Here is an 18,675-nt window from a genome sequence, read left to right on the forward strand (position 1 = left end):
TTTTTGAAGCCCCCAGCTTCTTCTGAAAGTTTGTGCTGCGTTTTCAGTCAAGCCCATAAGCTTTCCCAGTTAGTAGAGATCCCAGGTCATTTCCTGGAAAGCAAACTTCCTTCTCTGTGACAGCACACCTCTGCTCTTAATAACTGCCATCATGGTTTAAGGTATTTGCTGCACTTTGTAAAGCTGACACAGAGATGACACTTACCATTAAAACCACAAACATTTGAAAAAGTGTAGAACAGCTCAAGCCATAAAATAATTATACAGCTTTTAGCCTCTCTCCTTGCCAAAGTGCAGGTACACTGTGGCCATAGAAGTGCTTTAAACTGAGTTTGAAATCTTTAAGGCATTCTTAGTTCTCTGTATTCAATGTACATGAAGAGAATCATTGAGTCATAGAAACTCAGAATCACTAAGATTGGAAAGACCACCAAGATCATCCAGTCCAACCACCAACCTATGCCTATGACAGCTCTAGACCATGGCACATTCAGTGCCACACTGACCCTTTTCTTGAACACCTCCAGGGATGGTGACTCCACCACCTCCCTGGGCAGCCTGTGCCAGTGTCTCACCACTTTCTGAGAAGAAATGTTTCCTTATATCCAACCTGAATCTCCTCTGGTGCATCTTAAAGGCATTACCTCTTATCCTATCACTGTCACCTGTGAAAAAAGGCTGACCCCCCCACCTCACTATAACCTCCTTTAAGGCAGTTTCAGCTGCAATGTGAAACAGAAAGAGAGCTTTTTGAGATCTTGGTTCAAGTGCAGGAGAGACTCCTGACTCTGCTGAAGTCAGTAGTCATGTCATTGGCTTCACTAGGACCACTGTAAATGCTTTACTCCTGGAATACTCCCACCAAGTCACCAAAGAAATGAGGTACTACGTGAAGTGGCGAAGGGAATAAATACTTTGTGTTGGCAGCAGTATTGTTAAGAGCACAGTTTTCTCTTGTTTGTGCAGGAGGTTTGGTGCACAAGGGTTATGTAGAAGGTGGGTTTGCCCCATCCCACATTGCAGAAAAAAAAACTGTGCTAAAACTAAACTCTTTAGATTTTTTGGCTTTACTGGGTGCTGAAGCACTAGCTAAATGCCACAGCCAGGTGGAAAAGTATGGCTTTTTTTTGCCAAGAAAAAGCAGAAGAGGAAGAAATGTAAATTTCTCATTGCTCTGTTTCTCAGACAGCCCCAGAAATATGGATAGCTGTACATAAGCCAGTGGCTGAGTCCTTGCCAAATTCCAAGCACCCTCAGCTTCCTCTTCATTCATGGGAACTGAAAACCACTCACAGCTCTCGAAATCTGATAGGTGAGCTCCAGAGGACTTCATGTGTGTAGCCTCCTGCTCTGGTTGGGATGGGAGGGAGGAACAGTGGCTGGAGGTAGACAATGCAGTAACAGATTTTCTGAGCAGTTCGTAACTGCAGGGAGAGAGAAGCTGTTTTCCATAGAGAAAGAAGAAAACAGTTCTGCCACAGTCATAAAAGGAGATGCATTTTCCTTGTCTCATGAAGAGCTCCACGTCTTTCTCTAAGTGTTAAATAAACACCAGTATCAATACTGGGAGATTAGCTGGCTGAGAATGTGCATGACAGCATCAAACTGTGCAGATTTCAAGTGTGTTTCCCAATGTTTTTCTTTGCCATGTGCTTTATAGAGCTTCTGTTCTCATGGGCAGCTTTCTGGCCATGCCATCCATCTCCTGCTGCCCAGCTGCTCATCCTGCTGTTGAGCCGTAGTGAAATCTTCATACAAATGTCCCTCTCAATGCCATCTGCTGTGATCCTTGTAATACAAAACTTTCCAAACTCGAGTTCTTCCAAGCCTTTCAAGTACAAAACTGCTCTACTTGGGCAGCTCAGTGGGAAAGTGGAACATATATTGCTTAGCAATAAGCATGGCAGTCAATTGGGGTGTACACCATTGGTGGGTACCAATTTCTCTGACCCATCCCAGAACAAGGACAGGGACCTCAGCCTGTGGATGGCATCTCTGGGAAGGTGTGAATCCCCCTGGAAGGAACTTCAAGAAAGTAAAGCAAAAACTGGTGACCCTGATTGATCCTCATGGAAAGAGCTAACACCCTGCTAGGATAGGGTTTGTGGAAGTTTTCACCCCTTTGTGAAGAGCATGTGATAAGCAGGAGCACATTGTGCTGTTCTGGCAGCATTTCTTGCAGCATAGCTGGAAATTTCCAGTAAAAGGATTGGTATCATATTCACATACACACGTTTTTAATTCATATCTATTTTATAACACTTCTGTATTTTAATTCTCCGTTGTTATGCACTGAATAGTTATTATGCCCTGAAAGTCAGAAACCTTGGCCTGGATGACGGCTGTTTGTATGATGATATGATGTACCATAAAGAGCACAAACACAAACTCCTGCGTGTTGCTTTTCACAGCAAGGAAAGTTTTGTCATTCTCCTACGTCAGCATTAAAAATTAGGCCTCATTCTTCAAGGCAAAAATCATATTTTAATCCAATATTAATGCTATTTTCTCTCTGAAGAACTTTCCATATTTGCTCAATACATAAGTAGTTCCGTTGTTGTTACTTGAAGTGCTCTCTTGATTGCATGAAGCAGCTGAGTCACTTGGATTTCTTGCATCAGAGGCAATCAGAGAAACTAGACCTATTAATTCAACATTTAGCTGTATTTTAGCAGTGTGCCTGAATATAGCAGCACATTAGTTGAGATTTGACAGGGCTAAAATCACAGCACGGGGAGGATGCGCAATTACAGAGCCCTGCAGAGCTTCTCCCTTTGGCAACAGATGAGTCAGGGGACCTGCAGCCAGCTGTGATCTGTCCTTTGGTATAGAAGTTATCACTTTGCTGCTGGTGCACATGGACTACGTGTAACACAGAGTGTCATGAGCGTTCAGATATCGAAAACAAAGCACAGGTGGAGATAATCTTGCTTGCGCTGAGCTGGAACAGGAGGCTCAGCCCTGCTCCTCCACCCTGTGCCGGCTGGCTCCAGGAGAACCTGCTAACAGGTGCCTGGGGAACATCTGCATGCCCTTGCCACGTGAAAACTAAGTGAAAGACTCCCTGGGTGAAGGGAGAGGCATTGCATGGTGTCCCCTCAGACTTGTGTACAGCAGCTATGCGTATGATGCCTCTATGTACGTGCCATCCCGTCCCTGTGTATATCCTATCTCTGTGTATATCCCATCTCTTTGTATATCCCATCTTGAGGAACTCACAGTGCTCCCGGCGGTGGCCCAACCACAGCCCTGTCCTGCTGACACGGGCAGGTCCATTGTGTGAATATGTGCGAACAAGGCAGGGAGTCCCAGCTCTGTCTGGGTGTCATGGCAGGTATCTCCATCTTAGCATGCAGAAACAGGTGCCAGAAGGAGGAATTGTTTCTTCCATCTCCTGCCTGGACTTGGTCAGCTGCAGCCCAGGAGCTGTGACATCTGCATGGCTGGAAGGGGTCTGACGCTCGTGTTAGTGGACAAGAAAAGGCACATTTGCCCAACAGTTGCTGCTGTAGTACAGTTTGTCCATGACTCTGGCCCCAAATCATGCCCGCGACCTCAGCCTTGTTCTTGCCTTCACATAGGACAGCCAAAATACTTCTAATAGACAGACTGAGGAAACTAGGCTCGTTCAGCTGGAGAAGAGAGGGCTCTCGGGAGGCTTCATTGCAGCCTTTCAGTATTTAAAAGGAGATTATAAGCAGGGAAAATCAACTTTTTACATAGGTAGATAGTTACAGGATAAGAGGAATGGTTCTGAACTAAAAGAAAGGAGAACTGGATTAGGAGCTGGGGGGAAATTTTCACTCAGAGGGCAATGAGGCCCTGGCACAGCTGCCCATAGAGCTGTGGGTGCCCCATCCCTGCAGGCGCTCAGGGCTGGGCTGGATGGGGCTCTGGGCAGCCTGAGCTGGAGGGGGGCGGCCAGCCCACGGCAGGGGTTGAGGCTTTCAGGTTCCTTGCAACCCAAACCATTATGTGATTCTATGATTGTAAGCCTTAAAGAGCACAGCGATGATCACCTGTGTTTCAATTATTGCTGACAAATAGTATCTGTAAAATAAGAGCAAAGTCAGACTGGCATGAAAGCAAATCCAGCACCAAGCAGCAATCACAAATGGCCTGGTGTTGGCCTTTTGCAAACGGGTGCCAGTACTGTGTTTCCCAAGCAAGCCCCAGACACTGTTCCCCATTTCCTCTTTAAAGCCCCGCAGAGCACGCTTTTATTTGCTTATCCATTTTGAAACACCATTAGAGGTAGTTTTAAAAATAAGCTGAACAAATATATATGCACAGACATTTCTAAGAAGTAAGTCAGAACCAGCTCCTTGTAGTTATATTTGTGCTCTGAGTCTTTCTATGTGGTAAACCTTTGCAGATAGCAGTGCAATAAAAACCTCCATTATCTCCAGATACTTTAGACTGTGCAATTCCTTAAACGGTCTGAATTGAGCCTGAGGTTTTCCTCGGGTAAGAGCAATATGGAAGAATGTGTTTCCCAATATTTCTCCATGTGTCTTATCAGTTCTTGGATTCCTATCAGTTTTGGCTTGTTTTGCAAGAATGTGCAAAATGAAATGATCTGGAGTTTTGCTCAGGGAACAACAAAGCTGTGCTCGTCTAGTAGAGGGGCTCTTCCCCTCCAGGAAGGGACGATCTTCCCTTCACCCTGCCACAATGCTTCACCTTTAACAGGGCTGTGAGTCACAGAGCCTGACAGCACCGCCATTTCCAACTGCAAGCCTACAGTCTTCAAAAAGTACATTTTGTGACAGAAGGAAACATCTTGCATAAGGTATTTACGAGCCTGTGTACAAATGGTGCTGTTCCATCGAAGGGCCATACCCACCTCCGGTGCCCTGCTGTGATACACCTGCAGTTCTCTGCCCTTACGGGCTCCTGGTCTTCCAGATCTGGGGTCTGAGCTTCCCCACACCACCAGCCCAGCTGTTTGCTCAGAGCTGTTTGCCCTAGAGCTGTTCAGTGTGTAAATTACATCTGGATTTGGAAATTTTAACCTGAGCTCACCTTTTTACCAGCTTGCTCTTCCCCTGGGATTGCATGAACCAGGTGGTCACGGGATGCAATGTGTTTTGTTTTGATCCTCTGTCAGGATAGCAGCAGATTGTTCAAGGAACCTTGCTTACTTGGCTATTTTGGCAGTTATTAGGAGACAAACTTCCAGCTTCCGTATTGCAATTGAGTATCACTGAAATTCTTTGAAATACATATATGTGTGTGTGTATTCATTTTTCTATTAATATAAGCAGTCAGTTGAATAACAACTGCAGGGGCCGCTTTTACCTTTTCCCTGTGGAGGCCCACAGACACTTTCATACAAGTCTCCCAGCTGTACATCACCATCTCACACCCAGAAGCCTGCTTTTCTGAGTTGTGTTGCAGAGACCTTAGAAGCAAAGTAATGACTAGTAGGTTCAAAAACTGCATGTTGAAGCAATTTGGATTAAGTTTTTAGGTTTGTACTAACAATCATTTCTTCAGAGGTGAGGTCTATATCATATCGAGGCCGCATATTCTAAAAATAATAAGGAATATTAAATATATTAAATAAAGCATTAAACATAATTTAAAATGACTACAATTGTAAATATGAGAAGAGCAAATTAACAACAAACTTCAAGAGCTGAATTCAGTTGCAAGCAGAAATTAAACGTTTTGTTCATCCTTCTCATTCTTCATTTACAAATGAAATGTTGTTAAGAAACAAACGAAGCAGGCAACCTCTGCAGCATTCTCACCCCTCAATAATTCTCCTATCTACTTGCCTGCAAGATGTTAATGGAAAGGGCCAAGCATCTCTGTGCAGGTCAGCAGGTGACCTGACCTGGTGTGCTCTCTGCCAGGGAGAAGGTAGAGGCAGGAAAGATTAAATAGAGGTTGATGAGATAACTACACCTGCAGCATTCCTTATTAGCACTATTTATTGAGGCAATATACAAGATAGGCATTTTCTCACAGTAAAAAAATAAAAATACCCCATACAGTGAAGTGGTACTAGGTACAGCACTGTTTAAAGAAAGTATTATGGTTTTGTGGGTTGCTATGGCATCCTCTGAAAGCAGCTCATGTTCCAACACAAAGGACAGAAGAAGACACAAGTTCTTTCAGTGCTCTGGTTTGGGTGTACAGTGGGGACTTGGGGCTGTTCCTGCCATGACAAGGACTCACAGCACATGCCAGCCCTGTTCCAGGAAGAGCCCTTTTCAGAGCTCATCCTCCCATGGATCTGGTTAGCCCAGTGGCTGATTCTGGATCACATGCTGGCCCCTACTGCCATTTATATCTGCAACCTGGTTGACTCAAAGCCATGCGTGCCAGTCCTTTTGTGACTGGCAGGCATCAGCAGCAACACTACTAGTGCTCTAGGAAAATCCCTTGGTCTTGTCCTTCTTTTGTGCAGCTTCTGAGGACCAGACCCTGGCCACTCGCCTGCAGCTCAGGCTGGCGCTACCCTTTGTTCCTGGCCATGCTGCTTCAGCTTGAAGTCATGCCAGAAGGAACAAGTTAAAAATAATGGCTCTAATCAGTATAGGATCAAGGCCGTCTCTGAAAAGATAACTCCTCTAGGAAATTATTTTCTTTCTCAACAGCTGGCATCACTCCCACTGAGTCACCAATGGGGCTCAGGGTGCTGGACTGTGGAGATTTGTATTCGGGGCGAAAGTAAAACGGGAATCTGCCATATGCTGAGCTTCTTGCAAAAGGACCTGGAAATAAGGCATTAAAAATTGGAACTGTCTTCCTGAAGGGCAGCAGAGTGTCTGGAAAAAAAACAACTGTAATCCTGGATACAAATCCCTTAAGAAGGAGCACATGTGAGTCACTAAACAGCACAGGAATCAACAGCCAGTAAGGTCTACAAATAAGGGCATTCACAATAGACAGAAAGAGCATGAAATAGAACAGGATTTCCAGTGGAGCCCTCCTCTCAGTTATATCCCTTATAAAGGCTTTAATTATGACTAACTTTCTAGGATTTGTTACTATAAATGTAGTAGTAGCTTTTTATATGATAGTAACTTTGATTTAAAAAAAAAAACATGCAAATATTTGCATTCTTTTTATTAGCTGCCTTTATGATCAAAAGTTAATTAGCTCTAAATTGCTATCAGTACTTGGATGATGTAACACTTCCCAAGGTCTCCTGGAAATAAATTTTCATTTATGACTCAGGATGGGCCCCACGTAAAAAACATGTGTATAAGCACACCTGATAAATTTGAGCAGTTTGTTGTCTAATGTCACTATCAATACAAGCCCAGATTAAATACCCTCTGTCCTGTGACGTGTCTGTGGAAAAACATCCACACATACTCGTATATTCCTTCATTTTGTTTAGTCATTCTGTTTTCTATTCTAGCCAGTCCAGCCCTTTATTTTCTGAACTACAGCCTCAGGGCTTGTTTTAATAGGCACTGAGGAGTCAAACTGCAATTGGTTTTGGATAGCAGTGTTTCACCATCAGGAGAAAGTGCATATAGATTGCCACCTGAGCTGTAAGATGCAAGATATAGTATGTTGCTGTTGTTCCCATTGATGTCAGCTCTTAATTAGCAATCTAAATAAATAAATGATATACCCAAAGTTTTTTATGTAGTTTGTGATGTCCTCAAGAGCCCACATATAGGAAGAGCCATCCAGCTCTCAGAGAGGCGTGACCCAAAACCTTCCTGTCTTTTCTCCTGGGTACTTTCTCAAAAGGCTATTCCTCTCTACAAGAAGCCTCTGCCTTTCTTGAGCATTATAAGAAGTTCCTGAAGCTTCGAGGGTTCTTCAGATCCACCTCAAACCAAGTTTCAGTTACTCTTATGCAATTGGTTTTGATTTGCCCTTTCAATTATTGATTAAAACATAACTCTTTATAATGAGGCAGGCCAAAAATGGAGACACTGTTTCTGTAATCCCATATCCAGAGCCTCACCATGACATCGGCACATTTGGGGTCCTGTGGTAGCCAGCCCTGCAGCTGGGCCACCCACCTCTGACAAGCTCAGAAGTCTGTCCCAGGCTGTGGAGGAGCAGAGAAGTTCCCACCACCCTGCTCCCAGTCCTTCTCCTCCTGTGAACCCATTCCTTCCCATTTTCTCCCCTCCTCAGATGGAGTTTGAAGTTATGGGTGCTCCACCGAAATGGGGCAGGGAAGCAGAAAGTGGTGATCATTCATTCTGGGCTGAAAAAAGAGAATTCTGGGATTAATTTAACAAAATGAGGTAAAGATGCATTTCTTAAGGACTACAAATCATGTCTTCTCTTACCAAACACCTAGTGGTGGAAAATAAAATTGTATTGTGTATACGTGAGCAGGTAATTGAAATCTGAGATTTTTCACCAAGGGTACGACCCTGTCGCAGAACATCCTGCTCAGCCTTGACTGCATTGTATCCCATAGAGCATTTTGTTAATATTTAAACTCAATCTTTTGACTCTTATCCCAGAAGCTGTGGCAAGCAATTGTGATTCAAGCGGAGTTATGTAAGCAGAGCAGCCCTTGCAGGGGGTAGGGAGTGGTACTTCTTTGGAAGTTATCACATGTGAGCTTTGGCAATCCACTGTCCTCTGTTCATATGCTCCTCCATCTCTGTGGCACCCAGATGTGCATGCACACATAACAGAGATGCCTCTGGTGTCTGAAGTTAAAGTTTTGCCTTACCTTCAAGTAGCCAGGTGGAAGGACGAATTAAGGATTCTGTTCTTTGGGGTGCTGCAAGAACCACAATGCCTTTTTTTTCTCTTCAAAATTGTTCTGGGGCTTCTTGCCTTTTTTTCCTTATGTAGCAGAGTAGTCTCAGGCAGATCTCCCACCTTATACCTTTAGATTTTATTACTTGGGGCAAACAGGTCAACTAGAACAGTCCTGAAAGGAGAACCATACCCATAGCTTCTGTTGAGATATGTTTCAGTGCCCCACCATCCTGGGTGACCTGTACAGGTCCCAGGTGAGTCAGGAGAGACACGTCCTGGTGTGACAACAGAAAGCCCAGCACAGGCCATACTGTATCTTTATCCTGTTTGCCTTCATTACACTGATTAGGGATCACTGAGGGTAATACCTAGGACCAGAAACTTGCACAGAGAAGAGCAGCTTTGATGGAAGTTGTGCAAATCTGTCCATGTCTTGCTTGAACCTCATGTGTCTTCTGTCACAGAAAAGCTTGGATAGGCCATAGGCCTATTGTTTTGAAGACAGGGTGGAGGGGATGAAAGTGAATTGTGTTTGTGGCTAAGGAACAAAGTAAAGCAGAACGCACAGAAGGAAAAAATGATGTGCTGGATCGTGGGTGTCTCCTTAAGGCAAGGAAAAATTAGTAGCCAAGTGTCCGCAGATAAGATGTCAGACAAATGGATACTAACAATAATTCCAATACAAGCATGGATGAATATCAACAGCGATACAAACACAAGCATTAGAATAGCTCAGTCATATATAAAAATCAGTTGGGGCTCTCCTGATCATTATTAAATATTTTATATATGTATATTGATATTTTATGTTAATGATGCCAATATATACGATACTTTGCTTTGATGATATAAAAATAAAGCATCTGAAAAGCCATTGAAATCTTACATTCCTGGTTAGCATTTGAAAAGAGACTCAAGGTACAACTGTTACTCAAGTAGAATGTATTAACCTGTGTTGATAACCCTTACACACTGAAGATAAAATGTTTGTAAATACGCCTTTCATAGAATCAATTAAGTTTTTAGAAATTGAATTCCATTTCCTCTGTAGAGGAAATTGTTCCTCTATTAGAGGAACGATGTTTTGATTAGAAGAACAATTAATGCTTCTATAAGTGTCATTTTTACTACTGTTGGCTTATTCTACAGTTAAACATTACCTGAGCTATCTCATTATTAAGATATTAATGATATAATATCACTTGTCATTTATAGGACCTTACATTCAAGAAACTTGAATTGCTTTATGACTATTAATGTGACTTTATAACAGCCTTCCATAATAGATAAAGATATGAGATTTCCTTTACTTAAAATAAACTGAGGCATGGAAAAATTACTCAGTGTCACATCAAATGCTGTTTTGCTGCTAGATATTTTGGAAGCTTTCTTTGCAAGGACATCTCTCACAATGGCCAAAACAGCTCCTGGTAGAGGCAGGTATTAGCTCATAGCAATCAATACTCTTCATTGTTCTGGAATAAAAATAGCCTGGACAGGGCAAGCATTTAGAGAGCCATGTAACAAAGCCTGAAGGTTTGTTTGTTTTCCTGCTGCAGTGATAAGCAGCTGGAGGTCATGGGTGCTGGCTGGCAGTAGCCTGTCCAGGCCCTGGGTTACTTTAGGTAGCAGAACTTGTTCATACAGGGTAGGCAGCCATGTCCTTGTGTAGGTAGTTGTGTCTCACTGTGTGTTCTGGGTGTTCAGGTCCTATTGTCTGTGTGCTACCTCCCACAAGGACGTCTCACCAGATGTCTTTAATTGTTTCTCAACTGTATCTTTATTCCATTATAGCTTTCTCTTAGGTTGCCAGTAGGAATTGCAGAATTACAATAACTGCACTTGGGGTTGTCTGGGAGGGACATCACAGGTATTTGATATTAGTCTGTTAGACAGTAATGTGTCTGTACTCCAGCAAATATGCCAAGAATTCTAGACAAATGACACGTGTACCTCTGTGGCAAAGGCTCTGAGTGTGTGTTCTCAATTTCCAAACAAGACAAAGAAAATGTTAAATGAAATTAGAGAGAGAAAAAAAAATTGAAACTGATAAGGCAAATCATCTCTCAGTGTCCGTCTCAAGGTGAAACTCACACAATGTCATTGAGGCCATTGGACTGTATATAGCCATTTACTGCTAGATTTCATGGCTGTGTTCTACAGGATCCTTTCCTCTTCCAGATGGCAGTCCACTTAAGATGGGTTGGGTAGCTCAAGGAGAAAGGCTGGTGTGGATGCCTATAGATGAGCTTAGCTCTTTTATGGAGAAATGGTCACTTCCAGGGTGTGATTTTCCTGCAGTGACTGACAGCAGGAGGTAGTCTGAATTGTGTCTTGTGAGTATCTGTCACTCCCACTGACTGCAGATACACTCCAGAGGAGTCTCCCAGATGTGGGAGACCATCACCTAGTCAGTACTGATGTTTGGGATTGCTTCAACCCAGGTGCAGAACCTTGCATTTGGCCACACTGAACCTCATATCATGAGGTTTGCATGGGCCCATTCCTGAAGCCTGCCAAGGTCCCTCTGAATGGCACCCCTTACTTCTAGCATGTCAGTTGCATCACTCAGCCTGGCGTCAAGTGAGCTGAGCACATCTTAGGGGTTGCAGATGCTAATGAGGAGGTCCTGCTCCCTTTTCCTACACCCTGACACCTGCATTGTGCAGTGCTGATGTGTACTTTGTCCTGCCACAAAAGTGCTGATGTGTAGCTCAACAAAGGAACAGACACAAAAGGAGTGGTGAAAGATCAATTGAAACTTGAAAACTACCAGTGAAGAGAGACTGTGAGACTGCTCTGCAATTTTAGTCACAATATGATTAGTTTAATTACCATACAATTCCTCAAGCATAGTCAGATCAGAGTTTTACGGCATAAATCACATCAGAGGAACAATAACAAAGCAAAAACTTTGAAATTAATCTCTGCAACTAGGTTTTCCCTAAGAGCACTCTGAGCAAGTTTTGTGGTGGTAACACAATGCACAGTGCACAGTCCCAATCCCTCCCGAGCCCCCTTGTCTTCATGACTTTTCAAGTTCCCCCAGCTCCCTCTGGACATGGGAAGAATAAATCGTTGAGAGTTGGGAAGAATAAATGTGCTTGAACCATGATCTCAGGGATGCTGGAGCTGAGCTAGAGCATAGTTACTGTGAATTTAGTTCTAAGTGCATCAAGAGGTAAACTGATTCAGATGCCTGCATCTACAAGAGAAATCAATGTAAGAATACCTCTGACAAATCATGAAACTATCTCTTTAGAACAAATTGATAGGGAAAATAAATGCGTATTAACTCATTCTTTTGAATGTTGTTGGATCAGTGTCTAAATATGCCCAAGTTGTATGAATAAGGACATCAAGGGAGTACCATAAAACCAGAGGTATGTGCTGAAGTGAAAACATACTTCATTGTTCTGTGTTTAACACAAGTTCCCCATGCTGCCCACTCACTCCAACCCTGATTCAGCCACATCTATGACTCCCAGCATGACACTGACCCTGAGCCATAGAGCTGTGGGCACAGCAAATCCCTGCAGCACCTGAGCAGAATGAATTGCCAGTCTGGGCTCTGCATGCAGAAGTAGTGCATCACTTAGAATGAGTGAAAAGCTCTGAAATGGATGTTCCTTATTCTTGTAAAAGTAGCACTGTTGTACTTCATGCTACTATTTTGTGATTTGGGATGTTGGAGCATCTAGTGACCTAGCAGGGTCACCATTCTTTGTGCTTGAAAGCAGCCTTGGAGATCCACAGATATCATTTTCCCAAAGAAGTCAAGTTTGATCCAGGCACTCCCATCACCCTGAAGCAATGTTTAGGGGTATGGCTGCACTTCACTCCCACTCACGTAGACATACTGGAACTGACTAAAACTGGTTAATTCAGATGCTGATAACAGCAAACTAAACTGCCAGAAGTGAGCACAGCCCTGCTGCAGGTAGGTGCATGCAGTACTCAGAATGTGTGGCCAAGGTCTTCACCTGCCACAGGGCTGGGACCTGTCTCCTGCTCATCATTCCTGCCATCACAGCACAGACTGCACTGGAAGCCACAACAGAGGGGGAAAAAAGCTTTTCAGACAGCTCCTATTCCCTCTCTATATTAACATGTTAAAAACAATGAGACTTTGTATTAAGATGTGGAATGGAATAGAAGATGAAGTTCACATTTTTGGGTTCAGTGTTTGTTAAGTCTATCTGGGGAGGAAGTGAAATTAGCATTAGTTACCTAGAAATCCCTAAAGGTAGCCCCACAGCTATTTTAGAAGGATTAATATTTACTGTCGGTCTTTCCTTTTTGTGTTAGTACGAGTGACTTGTCTGTCAGGATCATAATACAATTTTCTGTACTGTTGAAACTCCAACTCAGTGCATAGACTTGTCACATATCATTCTACACTGCTTAAGTGTTATTGAACTTTTTCTTTGTTCTCTGTAACCTAACAATAAATATAAGATGCATATATAAAGTTTTCTTACAGACTTTTGCTTCGAGACTGCAAGTAAAGGATGTCAGGACTTACTGGAATTCACCCTGGACTACTTAAGGAATCAGAGAAGCAAATTTTGGTGGTCTTCAGAGACCCCGAGAAGGACTGAGATGGTGGCAGAGTCCTGAAGCATTTCATTTTTAACAGAAGGAGAAAGGAGAAACGAGAATTCCAGGCTGTTTCAACACTTTTATGCACGTTTTAGCACCTTGGAAGTAATAAAGAGATAAGAAACTACAAACAATCTTTTTTAAAGAACAAGTTGTATCAAACTGATAAAACATTGTCTTTGATAGGGAAACCAGCTTGGGGTAGTTACATGGTAGAGGTGAAACTTTCCCACAGTAATAATACAAGAGGCAAGGAATAGACCTTCAACAGTGCTGGGAACTCTCCTTCTTGGAGCTCCTCAAGAGCAGGTTGGATAACCCTGAGGACAGCTACACAGTTGCCCGGGACACAGTATCTACCTCCATTTCTATAAATATCTTTGCTCAATGTTCTTGTACTTATTGTAAAGCTGTATGTAAGTAGAAGCAAGCTCTACTAAGAGTTAAATGCAGTCCTATCTGCATCCCCATGTAGGTCATTTGTCACTGTTGGCAGCTGGGAGACTTCAGGAAGTGCTTTGCATCTTGCAGTATTAAATTGTTAGGTATTGTTATCAGCACTGCTCCTGTTAAGGTCCCAAACATACTTTCTTTTAAGTAAGCATAACTTTGTTCATTAGAAAGGGTTTGCTTTCTGTTCATGGTAATATAGTAGAAAATTTGTATCCAAAATCCAAACATAGAATCATGGAGTGATAGAGGTTGGAAGGGGCCTCTGGAGGTCATCTGGTTCAGACGGCCTCGGTGGGCCAGGAAGATCTCAGGGTGCTGCCTGGCTGAATTCAAGATATCTCCCAGAGTGGAGACCCCACCAACTCTCTCATTCCCAGTTCCACTGTTTGACCACGTTTCTGCCTAATATCTAGTAGGAATTTCCTGCATGTCACTTGCCTCTGTCACCGTATTTTCTTGCACTGGGAAGAGAAAATTGGATTGAGTTCTGCAGATGTAGTCCCACAAGCACCAAACAGAGGGAAGTAATCACCTCTCTTGACCTTGCTATTGCAGCCCAGGAGGCTGTTGGCCTTTTTGGCTGTCAGGGCACGTTGCCAGCTCATGGCCAGTTTGATGTCTACTAGGACCCCGAGAGTTGTCTCTCAGCAGGCATAGCCCAGCCTACACTGCAGCAAAGAGTCAATGCCTCCCAGGAGCACGACCGTGTTATAAATGTTATAATGTTCTGTATTAACAGACTGCCACACAGTATTGCAAAAAGCAATGTTAATATATCTAATCTCTATCAATTATGGCTTTTAAAGGGCAAACTGCATTTTAAGGCAGAGCATGCACCTTGATTTTCACAGTGTCAGTTTGTTTGTGAAGCTAGATCAAGGCTTTCCCTGGTCCAGGTGCAATACAGCACTTACAGTGTAAAAGCAACAGTGATCTTAAGTGCAGGAAATGCACTACATTTATCACACTGTTATCACTGAGAAAGCCTGAAGATGAATGGTAATACTGTACTTCAGAGAGAACTTTGACTTTCATAAAGGAAAGATGATCTAAAAATGGAACTTTATTACTTCAAAGATTTTCTATTTTCCTGCAAAAAAATACGCCTGACTCCTGGGGTAAATCTTCCTGTGAATCACAAAATCTCTTCTCTCTGCAGATTAGAAGTATTGGGAGATCAGAACAAAAGCAAAGCCATTCCCTGCACTGAAGTGTGCCATTTCTTTGATGTAATATATATCTCTTGAAGGGCGTCTGCAATCTAGCAGCCTTGTTACTTAGGTTTTATATTTATTTGAATTACCACATTTACTGGAGCACTTGGAATCAAAGCAAGCGAAATACTGCATAGTCACTGCATTTTTTAATGGCTATGTTATGGCACAGAAGTGAGATTTTAGTGAACATGAGAACTTTTGTGGAAACTTTCCACCGTGGTTTAAATTTACATTTTCTATTGGTAATAAAACTAGTGAATTTTACAAGTATTTAAAAATACAAAGTGCTCCTGGGTTTGATTTTTATTAAAGTCTTGAAAAATGAAATGGAAGCTTAAAACATATGAAAGTACTTTTTCTTTATTTCTTATAATATGAAAACTAACTGGCACTTTATGATCAGCTCTCGTATGATCTGTCTGCGGAGAAGTTTAAATGGGCAATGACAAACTCAGCACTGGAAATGGAAAGAACCACTGATGTATCATCTCGTCCTAATTCCCATTTCAAATCTTTGAATTACGGCCACTGCACAATTCTGTACTGCAGAGAATCATTTATTTCTCCTACATAACCTAATAGAAATATCACAGACTTTTTCTCATGTTCAGACGTAGCTTCCATATGCTGCATCTGGCCTCATCTGCAGTCCTTGCTCATAGCTATCAAGTCACTAGTTTTCAGAACTGAGTAAAGCATGGGGAACCAAACTTCACAAGGTACATGAACTTACTGGTATGCAAAGCTATCCACTGATGTTGCAAAATAATCCCCAAGAGGAAGTAAGATGGAAAGAAATCATAGGAAAGGACTTCAGAGACAGCTCCCACTTTCTTCCTGAAGCACAGATCTAATAAAAGTGAAGCAAACTGATGTCTAAGGTTGGCACTATCTCTTCTTGTTTGCAGAGTGGTAGCAGGGTTGTATACCTGTGACGCTGCAGGCAAGGGCCCAGCCTAACAACTCAAGATGCCCACCTAGCTCCTGAGTTTTCCATGGCTATGGAGGCATTCCTTCTCAAATGGGATAAGTTTTTTCTTCCCAGCTTTGTCTACCTCAAAGTTAGATGTTTAATGTAGGTGATCTGCGTTCCTTCTATGCTCAGCAAAGAGCACAGCTGTGGCCAACCTTTGCATGACAGTCCTTGACACCCAGAATAACCCTCTCAAAACACAAGCCTTCCTGTACTTCCCATAGGTGCCCAGAAGACTTGTCACAACAGGTGTCTGACTTCTTGATAACTACAGTGAGGTGAAACACATCCTACCCTGATCGTTCGCTTTTGCAGTATAATAAAAGCAGAGGCAGTAATCTTTGAAGGCCCCAAGCAAGGCTGTGTTGGCCTTAGTGCATGCATATAAGTTAAGCAGACAGTATCTCCTGGGGACTTATTTTCAAAGACACCTGCTGACCATGCAGGGAATTTAGGTACTTGCTTTAGGAAGATGGCTTCACTAGGTGCCTAACATTTAAATGCAAAGTGTCACTCCCTCAGGTGAGGCAGCTGGATTGCAGCTTCCATCACAAGACTCTGCCGGGGGCAGGGTGCTGGGTGTTTAGCCATGGTATGCGAGGAGGTCATATGTATGTCAAGGTTACAGCTTGGAATGATGAGTTTTTGTGCAAGCACCATCTGATGTGAGAGAACCCAAATGGGTCCTGCCAGAAATCCAGATCTGGAGCTCTATGGGGAGACTGGGACTCCCATCTAGCTTCCCTCTAACTCAAAAATGCAGCAATTCTGTGCACCTGATGCCTGCTCGCCTACGTGTGTTCCCCTAAGTTCCAGCAGGAAAGGAATGTCCCAAACACTTAACTCTCCTGCAAGCAGTTGGGAGCTACAGATCTCTGTAAAATACCGACAGAATAGAGTACGTTCCAGGATTCCTGATATGCTTTTCAGACAGTTGTCCCGTATCCTCCTTGAAACTGAGGTATGCTGCTATTTTGCATCTGGATCTGTCTCACTTTTCTTCCTCCACCCTATTTCTCCCATATTGCCCACACATTATCATCACTTTGCTTGGTGCAGAATCTCACATAGAGCAACTCACTGTGGCCATGGACTTGCTGTAGCTTTCTTGCTTGTCACCTTGCTTTAATTCTCCAGTGACAGGAAGTTCTAAGCAGATCAATAGGTGAAACAGTCCAAAAAGCAATACAATATCTTACTTTGGGCAAAGTAAAACAAAATCCCACCTTTATTTCTTTCTGGATATACCTTACCATGCTATGGTGCTCACTCTTACCAAAAAAAGGAGTACAACAAAAGGATTTACCAAAGATGGTAGGAATCATCCGAAAACATATTTTGTGTTAAATATGTTTTTTCAAAACATAGGACACTGATAGTGATCACTTGGATGCAGCGATAGTTCTTTCAGTTCTGCTTTCCCGAGTCAGTGTCAGTGTAATACTCTGACTAGACAGATAGTTTAATCATCTTGATATCTGTGTGATAAATACATGTGTGCATAAGCACATATAAAAATATTATTTGTAACGCAATAAGGTACTTGGTATTTCAATATATATATATAATCATCTAAGTTTTTATGTGAACATCGCCTAAAGGCATCCTTGCAGATCTTCATTAGTGTATGTGGTCATGATGCCCTCTGTTGACTTCAGCATGTGCCTGCAGCTTTCCTCCTCCAGCTCCGAGTCAGAGCTGATTCTTGTCAGAGTATGCTCCAATCTGTTTTTCTGACCCAAAATCACAGCATGGCTGAGGCTGGCAGGGCCCTCTGTGTCTCTCTGCCCAACCACTGCCCCAGCAGGTCACCCAGAGCAGGGTGCCCAGGGCCACAGCCAGGTGGCTTCTGAAGATCTCCAAGGAAGAGATCCACAGTCTTGAGGCAGCTGTGCCAGTGCTCAGCCACCCACACAGCACAGAAGTGCTGTCTGATGTTCAGAGGGAACCTCCTGTGTTCCAGTTTGTGACCATGGCCTCTTGTCCTGGCACTGGGAACCCTGAAAAGAGTCTGGCTCCATCCTCTTTGCCCTCTCTGTTCAGGTATTTTTTGACGTTGATGAGATCCCCCTGAGCCTCTTCTTCTCCAGGCCGAATAGTCCTAACTTTCTCAGACTTTCTTATGTGAGGTGCTCCCATTTCTTGATGATCTTTGTAGCCCTTTGTTGGTCTCATTCCAGTATATCCACATATTTCTCACACCAGGGAGCAGACAACTGCACGTGGTATTCCAGCTGTGGTCTCAGCAGCATGGTGCACTGGGGAAGAATCACCTCCTTGGCCTGCTGGCATTACTCATCGTTCAGGATACCATCATCCAGCTTTGCAGAAAGGCTGCATTTCACACATGCTAATAGAATACAAATCAGGAGTTATAAAATTGGGATGCAGTAAAAATCAGGAGCATACCCATATAACATAACTTCAGTACTGAGGAAAGGATTGTTACAATGGAAGAAAGGTGAGGCAGAGTCATATTCCAGGAGCAACAGAACAAAAAGCATTGTGTTTTAAAATGAACCTGACTTTAAAGGCGATGCACTAGGGATTTGATTTATATGATTGTTATTACTCAGGGATATGAAATTTCAGTAAACAATCTTAACATCTAAATTCTGTCAAAACCACCAGAAGCCTTCAGGAAAGTGGTGCCAGCCACTATGAACCTAAGCAAGATGTCAGAGGAGAGTTTTTTACTGAGAGTGGTGAAGTGCTGGAACAGGCTGCCCA

The sequence above is a fragment of the Meleagris gallopavo genome, chromosome 1, assembly GCF_905368555.1.
Source record: "Meleagris gallopavo chromosome 1, MGAL_WU_HG_1.1, whole genome shotgun sequence".
In the NCBI taxonomy this organism is placed as follows: domain Eukaryota; kingdom Metazoa; phylum Chordata; class Aves; order Galliformes; family Phasianidae; genus Meleagris; species Meleagris gallopavo.